Source organism: Schistocerca serialis, chromosome 4 (assembly GCF_023864345.2).
Source record: "Schistocerca serialis cubense isolate TAMUIC-IGC-003099 chromosome 4, iqSchSeri2.2, whole genome shotgun sequence".
Lineage (NCBI taxonomy): Eukaryota > Metazoa > Arthropoda > Insecta > Orthoptera > Acrididae > Schistocerca > Schistocerca serialis.
The window spans coordinates 829,919,026-829,930,070 of NC_064641.1; positions in this window are offsets into that span (position 1 = coordinate 829,919,026).

The window sequence follows — 11,045 nt, forward strand, 5'->3', positions numbered from 1 at the left end:
CAATTCCTCCTGTATCAATAGTTGCGAGGGGGAGAGTTGCAACGACTCCATTATTTCCGTATAAAAAACAAAAATATAAGTAACATGTAGTACATAAAAATAATAGTACAAGCAGTAATACTTAATTGCTATAACGTGTTACTCACTTCATATTAAACTGCGTATAGCCGCCGTGTTTGTACCAGTTCTGAATTCCAGTGAAGGTTTGGAACTCTTTTTTTTTCAAAATGTGCATCAACTCATCACATGTGCTCAAGTACACTGAACCACGATCTGCGCAAAACAGAATGCCAGTAATCTCCTCTGCCTTATGCTGCTGTACGTTCTCTAAATCAGTTGATGCCGCCTACTTATGTTGCAGCCATATACATTTTTCAAGTCCTACTGAAGCTGTAAACTAGCAGCTTATATCTGAAGCAGAAAAAAGATCGTTACACATATAGTATAATGTGATACTCGCAGACAGGAGAGGAGAGGATTGCAAGTATTCCACAATTTCTGTGACAAAAACAAGGATGATAGTAATACATAATATCCAAAAAGTGATAGTACGCTTGAATCATAAACTAAGTGCTTGGTAGCTCATCGGGAATCCATACAGGGCTTACAGATGACGCTAAATTATCTGCAACAAAAACAATCATATATAAGGATCACATATTATATGAAAACAGTAGAAATGTACAACATAACTTATATATTAACGAAGTTTTAGGCCCTTCAAGGTTTTCCAACTATTCCACAGGTACAGATTCATTTGTCAAAAAAGAAATATGTACCGGGTGTTTCCATAACAGCGCGCAAAAATTGTAAGAAGATATAGAAAATGCTCCTCTGAACGACCTGATGCAAGGAATGTAGATTCAGAGAAGCCAGCTTAAGGAGATACGGAAATATTCGGAGAAGCCAGCCTAAGGAGACATGGAAGTAAGTTTGTCTACCGCTTTGTGTAGCATTACTGTTTTAAAGCTTATTTGCATCTAACATGGGTATAAATTTACTCGTATTGTGCTGATTATTTACGAGTACATTATTTATTACCTGTAAGGAGACAAGGAAGACGAGCCGGGGTGTCATTGTCGGTAACAATCTCATTGGACCATTTACTCTACCTGGCCGCCTGAATGGCCGTCTGTACCTTAGGTCTGTGCAAAGAGTTCTACGTGAGTTGTTGAAGAACGTACCATTGGTTGTTCGTGAGAGGGTTTGGATACAACACGACGTTGCATCCCCTCATTTCAATGTGGATGTCCGCAACCATCTCAATGCTGTATTTTCTGGTAGTGAGATTGGGTGGGGGGAGGGGGGGGGGCCCTACACCATCGCCTGTGAGGCCACCAATCTTGGATCCCTTGATTTTTTCCTACGGCGATATCTAAAGTCATTTGTGTATGAGACCCCAGTGGACATGGAAATGGAATTACACTACTGGCCATTAAAATTGCTACACCAAGAAGAAATGCAGATGATAAACGGGTAATCATTGGACAAATATATTATACTAGATCTGACATGTGATTCCATTTTCACGCAATTTGGGTGCATAGATCCTGAGAAATCAGTACGCAGAACAACCACCTCTGGCCGTAATAACGGTCTTGATACGGCTGGGCATTGAGTCAAACAGAGCTTGGATGACGTGTACAGGTACGGCTGCCCATGCAGCTTCAACTCGATACCACAGTTCATCAAGAGTAGTGACTGGCGTATTGTGACTAGCCAGTTCCTCGGCCACCATTGACCAGACGTTTTCAATTGGTGAGACATCTGGAGAATGTGCTGGACAGGGCAGCAGTCGAACATTTTCTGTATCCAGAAAGACCCGTACAGGACCTGCAACATGCGGTCGTGCATTATCCTGCGGAAATGTAGGGTTTCGCAGGGATCGAATGAAGGGTAGAGCCACGGGTCGTAACACATCTGAAATGTAATGTCCACTGTTGAAAGTGCCGTCAGTGCGAACAGCAGGTGACCGAGATGTGTAACCAATCGCACCCCATACCATCACGCTGGGTGATACGCCAGTATGGCAATGACGAATGCACGTTTCCAATGTGCGTTCATCGCGATGTTGCCAAACACGGCTGCGACCATCATGATGCTGTAAACAGAACCTGGATTCATCCGTAAAAATGACGTGTTGCCATTCGTGCACCCTCGTTCGTCGTTGAGTACACAATCGCAGGCGCTCCTGTCTGTGATGCAGCGTCAAGAGTAACCGAACCACGGTCTCCGAGCTGATAGTCCATGCTGCTGCGAACGGCAGCCATGCGGATAAGATGCCTGTCATCTCGACTGCTAGTGATACGAGGCCGTTGGGATCCAGCACGGCGTTCCGTATTACCCTCCTGAAACCACCGATTCCATTTTCTGCTAACCGTCATTGGATCTCGACCAACGCGAGCAGCAATGTCGCGATACGATAAACCGCAATCGCGATAGTCTACAATCCGGCCTTTATCAAAGTCGGAAACGTGATGATACGCATTTCTCCTTCTTACACGAGGCATCACAACAATGTTTCACCAGGCAACGCCGGTCTACTGCTGTTTGTGTACGAGAAATCGGTTGGAAACTTTCCTCATGTCAGCATGTTGTTCGTGTCGCCACCGGCGCCAACCTTGTGTGAATGCTCTGAAAAGGTAATCATTTGCATATCACAGCATCTTCTTCCTGTCGGTTAAATTTCGCGTCTGTAGCACATCATTTTCGTGGTGTAGCAATTTTAATTGCCAGCAGTTTAGTTGTCAGAACTGTAGCTGCCTTTGATGTGCTTCGAAACACACTGGGAATGAAACTTCCTGGCAATTTAAAACTGTGTGCTGGGCCGAGACACGAACTCGGGACCTTTGCCTTTCGCGGGCAGGTGCTCTACCAGCTGAACTACCCAACCATGACTCACTATCCGTCCTCACAGTATCAAATCTGCTAGGAGAGTTTATAAAATAAATAAAATAAATTAAATAAAATATTATTTTGAATATGTTAATTATTCTATCTGTATGATGGTGATTGTGATTGCAATTGTAATTAATATTTTTCTTATCTGGAACGTGGACGTTTAATTATTCGGTATCAGGCGCTTGACAATGGCTTTTTCGTAAAGGCAATGTTTCTCGTAGTTGACCGTGAAATAAAACTGAATAATCGGACTTCGTAATTAAATCGTTTCCAAAGACTGTTGCGGTAGGTGCGGACTCATAATCTAAATCTCAATATTAGAATAATTTGCCAGCCATGCCAATACGTCGTACAGAGGTGATTGTCTACTAAACATAAAAAAGTTACACAGTTAGTTAAATCAGATATATTCAATGAATAAGCCTACAGTTCATAATCCTACTTACTTTTATAAATATAATTCTTTACAGAATCGAGTGCCTAGTGTGGTTGCAACTCGCAGTATTCTTCTATAACATGAAATATGGCGGTGTGCCAGACAATAAAATAAAATACGTGCTTCTCGCACCACTTCAACCAGAGCTCTCTCTTTCTTAATCAAACATAAGAGTAACGTAATTGTGCTTTTGTTTTATCAGCGACACAGCGCTGCAGTTGTGTGCCATAGGCTTTATTTATTTGTCACTGATTATTTATTTAATTAATATTTCGCGTTTCCGAGGAAACTCACGCTCGGCATGCAAATGTGCCTTTATATTGCCCCCTGAATTGCGAGGCGAAAGGACACACCTGCAGGCGAGCAATTCTCCTAAAGGCACAAGAAAATCTAAGTTATCTACAACTATTTACATGACTTACATTACACATTATACACATTATATACAAAATTTGAATGACGCGGGTGCGCCGTAAAAGTTCTAATGTTGGCAGATAGAGTGCGCGCATGCGCAGAAGCGTCTGTGTAACTGCGGCACTGCCGTTATATCGTACAGTTAGATTACGCGGCACAGTATTGCAGATCATATTGTTCGTGTGCGCGCGTTTTTCAGTCGTTGCACAAAGAAAATATTCAACCAAGATTACATATGAAGACTACATTCTATGACAGGTAACTTAGTTTTAAATTTACAATATTTGTTATAACACAATACAACTTAGATTGTTGAATGTTTTTAGTTACATAGTATTGTTTTGAAATACTTCAAAGAAAAATGTCCGTATTTTTCAGGTGCATTGACCTATCCACATCGTGTCGTTATTACAGTTCATATTCATCCGCTGCACAATAATTTTTTACAGGTTAGTATCGTCGTGGTAAAGTTTTTTGATCACAGTAACATCGTTGTATAACAACGTCATTAATACATAAGCGTGTCCATTTCTCATTTCCATTATAGTCGTAGTGATGCAGTTCGTTGTGACTAAAAGCATTGCTTATTACAGATCAGACGTGACCCGTCGAGTAATTGGTCCACGTGCAGTTCGTTTTTTACATTCCGTGGAAGCTTGGTTGCAGAACCTCGGACGGCACATAGCTGGCGTCGATCCTTGGACAGTCCAGGTAAGAGTGTCCGTCACATTTCGAGAACATTTCATTCCCTGAAGTTCCAACCAAAATTCTTCCACCCGTCGTGTTGTTTTCTGGACAGGCACTTTGTGTCCATTTAATCCAGTTAACATCTTGAAGTTGGGTACTGTAGTAATATCACTAGACGATGCACGAATTATGCACTTCACATTTTCAGTTTTTTGCTGAATATAGCTCACCTAAATGTTCGTAGTTATTAATCAAGGAAATCGTTCATCGCGTTCACATAGATACGCTGCATAATGAATGGCATTAACAGTTTCTTTCACATAGGTTTCCGCGTAGTTGCAGAGTTAGTAATGTTCGTTAATGTCCGTGAACAGTGGTTCACTATGCAATGTCTTTTTGGCACTCGTTTTGTTCAAATTTTTACATAGTAACAGTTGCACTATACATCAGTTAAAAAAAATAAGTAATTATACATACACACGTCACATATTTTCTTAGCATAAACATAATATAGTTGCACATAAACATGTTTACATCATCATTACATCGCTATAGGTTATTACATTGTGTCACATTTGATTACATGAATTGCAGATATTTACATCCTCTTTAGCGGTTTTGCTGGGATATTATCGATGTTTTTTGTGATGTCATCTGAAATTAAGATAGGTTAGACACAACATTCATTACATCAGTAGGCAAGACCAGGCGTTTTCACTACTTAATAAATATTCAAAATAGTAAGAGAGAGAAAATGTTCGATTCCTCGCGTTTTGTGCGTGTGTGTAGAGTGTCTGTGTGGCCTTGACTACTGATAGATGCTTTTCGTGTTGAGAGATGTGCGTCTAATCTATTTCTCAAAGTAAAAGATCGCTTCACAGATGACGTCTGTCAGTTGGTCAGGTGTCACACCAAGTCAGTGGTACCTTCAGTAACAAATGTTCCGTGAAAATTAATATGTCATCCACTGCTACGTAATCATAAATTTTACTTTAATATTCCGTCTTTCAGGTGGAGGCGCGCGCTGAAAGAAGAGTTCTTCTGTCTTCAACTGCGTCACTGGAACCGCTGAAATGAAAATTTCTATACTACTTATTATCTGTGTTGTAACAACAGAGTTTTTCGAGTTGCTTAGCAATACTTTGATGGGTATGACCTTGACATTATTCAGCATGAAATGCTCTAAGATCTCGGTGTGCGTATAGCCCAATAATTTTGTTAGTTCTAGGATGTTGTAACAGATACGCACCAGGATGCGGTATGTTAACAATTATATAAGGTCCTTCATATAGCAGACGCCACTTAGCGTCGCGTCGTTTGAGTGCTACAGATTTATGATGAGTCCGAAGTAGTACAAGCATTCCTACCTCGAATTTTTGTTTTCTTTTTATTATGTTTCTGTGATGTTTGTTTCGTATTTGTGCGTGATGTGTCAATGTAGTCAATACTTCTTTTATTTTCTGTTCAGGTGTGATTTCCTTGTCCGACAACTTAGGTAATGGTTCTATCCACTGATCGTTCTGTTTGCAATTGAACATGATCTCGTTAGGTGTGTAATTCGTATCGTAAATATTGAAGTTATTGTGTACGTCTTCGAAAAGACTTAGGTAGGACACCCAATTAGTATGTTTTGATGAAATATAGGTCCTCATGAATCGATTTAATTCTCGGAAAAGTCTCTCAGTCGCGTTACATTGTCGACTAAACCTCGAAATAAATATACTTTTAATGTTATTGTCCTTCAAGAAATTTCTCCATTTGTACCCAGAGTAGTATGCTGCATTATCTGATAGAATTGCTTTAGGTTTTCCCACGTGCGTCAGGTAATCACTTGAGAATCTTCGTATTATAGCATTTGCAGTGGCGGATTTTAAAGCATAAAGTTTTACGTGTTTAGAAAATATATCGTAAAAAGCTAAGATATATTTGACACCTCCAGAGCTTGCTGGATGCGGTCCACTGATGTCAGTACACAGAATTTCCAGGGGTTTACTAGGTAAAATAGAATGTAAATCTGTCTTTGTGGATAAATTCTGAGGTTTTGATTTTTGACATATGACACATGTTTTTAGTTCCCTGTAAATTTTTCTTCTCATATTGCTAAAATAACAGTATGTACTGAGCTTTGCCAAACACTTTTTCGTCCCATAATGACCCCAGACTAAGTGTGTGTGCCAAATTAGATTACGTTCAGACTCTTTGGGAATGCATACACACCAGTTAGTAGCATTTGGATGTCGGCGGTAAAATAACACATCATTGTGTAACTTGTAATACTTAGACAAAGGATGATTGTGTTTTTCTACCAGTAATGTTATTATCTTATACCAGTGAGGATCAGATTTTTGTAATTCAGCCATGATTCTGCACATATCAATATAATATTGGTGATACTGCTTGTCTTGCATTAAGAGAATCCTGTAGCCATTTATATTTTCTAAGTCACTGTTGGTATCATTCATACCTTGTGGAAGTCTAGACAAAGTGTCTGCAATGGTGTTGTCCTTACCTCTTATGTACTTAATTTCAAAAGAGTAGTTCTGAAGTGTAACTGCCCATCGTGATAGTCTAGGATGTACAAGTTTACAAGTTAACAAAAATGTCAGGGCCTGGTGATCGGTGTAAATTACCGTATGTTTTCCAAATAAATAATAATTGAATTTCTTGAATGCCCATACTATGGAAAGTGTTTCTAACTCAGTAGTGGAGTATGTACGCTCACATTCAGTTAGAGTGCGACTCGCAAACCCAATAATTCTTATCTCTTCCTCCTCTTTATTCTTTACAACTTGAAATAAGCAACAGCCCAAGCCAGTACGTGAAGCGTCACAAGTCATACAAAAATCTAAATTGAAATCTGGATGGCTCAATATGTTAGCATTCACTAAAGCATGTTTAATTGTATTAAAGTCATTCTGGCACTGTTCCGACCAGATCCAAACTTGATTCTTTCTGAGTAGATTTAGCAGATGTTTACTGTTCAAAAGTGGTTGTGGCAAAAAACGTCTGAAAAATGAACATAGCCCAAGGAATGATTTTAACTGCTTTTTAGTTCGAGGGCTAGGAAAGTTTCTGATAGCATCTAATTTACTGGGATCCGGACGTATGCCCTGTGAATTAATGATATGTCCTAAATACTTTATCTCACTGCAACCAAATTTTGATTTTCTTAGGTTGGCTGTGACTCCAGCAAATTTTTCTAAAATTCTTTGAAGAGTGTCGACGTGCTCATTCCAAGATTGTGTAGCTATCAGTATATCATCTACATAGTGTGTGACTGTCTCAACTAAATCGTCGCCAAGCACGGTATCCAGGGCTGTAATGAATACCCCAGAGCTGACATTCAGTCCGAAGGGTAGAACACAAAACTGATAGGTTCGCCCCCCGAACATAAATGCAGTATATTTCCGAGAATCAGGAGTGATACCCATCTGCCAAAACGAATTAGTGAGATCTATTGTGGAAAAATATTTTGCATCTAGAAATTTCTGTAATTGCTCTTCTAAATTTTCAGGTTTTGTGTGAACCGGTAAAATTATTTCATTAATAGCTCGTGCGTCTAACACTAACCTAATGCTTCCATTTGATTTTTTGACAACAAGTAGAGGACTACAATAAGGTGAGGTGGATGGTTCAATGGCCTTCCAGTCTAACATTTGTTTTAATTCTTGCCACACAGCAGGTCGTTGAGATAACGGTACGTTATATGTCTTATGGTAGAAGATCTTGTGAGGCTTAACTTCAATCTTGTACACATACGTGTTGATAACACCTAATCGTTGGTAAAAACTTGTAAATATTTGGATAACACTTCTTGTAGTTTTATACGTTCATGTACACTGAGAGCTGTAGCTTCACTTATCTTATGATCAAGCAATGTTTTCAAGTCCATTATCTCTGTGTCAGATGAGTGTGTTTGCATGTCTTGAATGTCTTTGTCAAGTACTAACTGAACCTTGTACCCTGTACAGTGTTTGTCATGCTTTAGAGTTCTCCTGTCCAAATCAATAATAATTACACTGCCTTTATCATTTAAAATACATTTACCTTTGGAGAAGTCTATAATGCAGTCCTTCTCGCTCATAATATCTATTCCTAATATGCAATTTGTCACAAGGTTTTGTACAACCAGGAATGGCCATTGTACGGTTCCATTATCTATTTTAACGTTTACAAAAACTTGCTTCGTAACCCTACATGACTTATTACCTAGTGCAGTAGTTATTTTACAGTTTTGGGCAGGAAACTCAGGCACAGGTTCCAATTCACACATCTTTTTATAGAAATTAAAAGACAAAACGCTCACAGCTGCACCTGTATCTAGGATAATAGTAGTTGGAATCCCACCTACTACACCAGTAGTAGATGCTAAAACAATTTCATTTGTGTTTAAACGACATTGTGTACTGTCTTGTAAAAGTTCATCTGATATATTGTTATTGTGGTTGTATCTTATAAATAAAACAGGTAGTTTTTGTTTAGAATTACTCGGCATATCATTATTCTGTTGTTCAAGTGTGGTGTCAAATAACTGATTAACATTGAAGTCGCCCCCCAAGAATTCTTCAGCCACGACCTGGGGCAAAGTAGTGACTGTTTCTAGTTTGTTGGATTATCATTTGTACTAGGTACTGACACAGATTGAGGTTGTGCATCAGGTGTCATTTCTATTATATTCACATTCGGATATTGCCTATTATGATCTCCAAACTTTTGCGGTTGTTGTTGCTGTTGCGCATTATAACTTACCTGTCGGTCGTAAGGTATGCTCCAATTTTGTCCTGGTGGCTGCTGTGGTAAAGCAGAGTTTGAATGAAAGTACTGATCGTTACGAGTCCAACCTTGATGCTGTCTTGGCTCGTAGTTATTATTATTTCTATTTCTGTTTGTGTTTTTGTTATTACCTTTGTATCCGTTGTTACCGTTGTAGTTATTACCGCGGTGCCTTTTGTATGGATTGCCGCATGAAATGTTATTACTGTTGTAACTATTGTTTGGATTGGAATACGCGTGTTGATTTTGATTTTCGTACTGAGACGGCATGTGAGTTTGCTGTTTTTGTTGTACCGCGTATCCAACTGTGGGCGCGCCAGAATTGTGTTGGCAAGCCTGCATGTTTTGCATATCACTAGTGTAAACATTGTGGCTGCTGTTTTGCCGCGCGAAGCGCTGATCTTCAAGTAACATGTCAACCGAATCTAAAGCTGTTAAAAAATAATCTGAATCGTCATCCGGGATATGTAGAAGTTTTTCCTTAATGTTGAAAGGCAATTTGGCCTTCAACGCTCGGAGTATATCACGCGTTGCGACTGGTTCGTCTAAAAAATGTCCCATGTTCAAGTATTTTTCAAAATATCTGCGTAAGTTACCATTTTTACTGTTAAAAGTTTCAGGTTCTAAAATTTGTCTTCTGAGTCGCTCCTGGACGGATTGCGACCACAATTTGTTCAGAAAAGCACGCTCAAACTCACTGTACGTGGTACATACGTCAGCTTGACTGTATGCCCAGACAGCTGCATCGCCTTGGATGTGACCGACAATATATGAAATCTTTTTCCGGTCACTCCAAGTGCGTGGAAATGCGTTACTAAAAGATTTAAGAAAAATCACCGGATGAATGGTTCGTTTTTCTGGGATAAAAATCTGAAATTGCCTGTGTTCCATTAAGCTTTCATCTTCCTTCGCATTGTGATATGGATTTATTCCCCTGTAATTACTGGTATGTTCAGCTGGCGAGTAATTACGATAATGTTGCTGTGGTTTACCATGATAATAGCTTGTGTTTGTGTTTCCACATCGTGGTATGTGTTGTAGTCGTGGTGTGTTTTGTTCTTGTGTATTTGTCGTGTGCGGAATGTGTGTATCATACTCGAATGTATATTGGTTTCTGAACTGTACATTTTGACTGATATTTTCGTTACATTCAGACTGTAGTTGATCGGTGAATTGTCTCATGGGTGCAGTGACGGATTGTACTGCGTCACTGATCAGCTGTTTGTTATCAGTAATGTATTGCGCTACGGAGTAGTGCACAATTGTTGGTAAATTTTCACGTAAGCATCTATCAAAATGTTTGTCTTTGTTCTCAACCCAATCATGAAATTCTTTATTAATATTTTGAAAATGAGCTGTGGCATCTGATTGTAAGATGTCAGTCAGGTGTTGTTCAACATTGTCAAATTTATTCTGTACGTCAGTAATTCGTTTTTCAAGGTTGTCATGTACTGAAGGATATGTTTGAATTTGTTCAGTAAGAACTTCACACGTGACATTAAGGTTTTTTACTTGTGTCTGTAAAAGTGCTACGTCAGTTGTAGTCTTTTCTTGTCTCGTATTGAGCTGGGAAAATTTAGTACTGAGTTCGGTCATCTGTTTGGTCAGTGTGGCGTCTATAAGTTCCACACGCTTACATAAAGTGTCATTACCTATCTTGATTGCTATGAGATCAGATTTGATTTCGTCATTTTGTGTTTTTAACTGTTTATTTTGTGTCTCTAATTGTGCCTTTAAGGTTGCCATGTTTTCGGCGTTCTGTTTCCTTATGGTTGCCATATTTTCTGCGTTTTGTTTCATTAGCATTTGTAACATGTCGGCAATGTTTACCGTT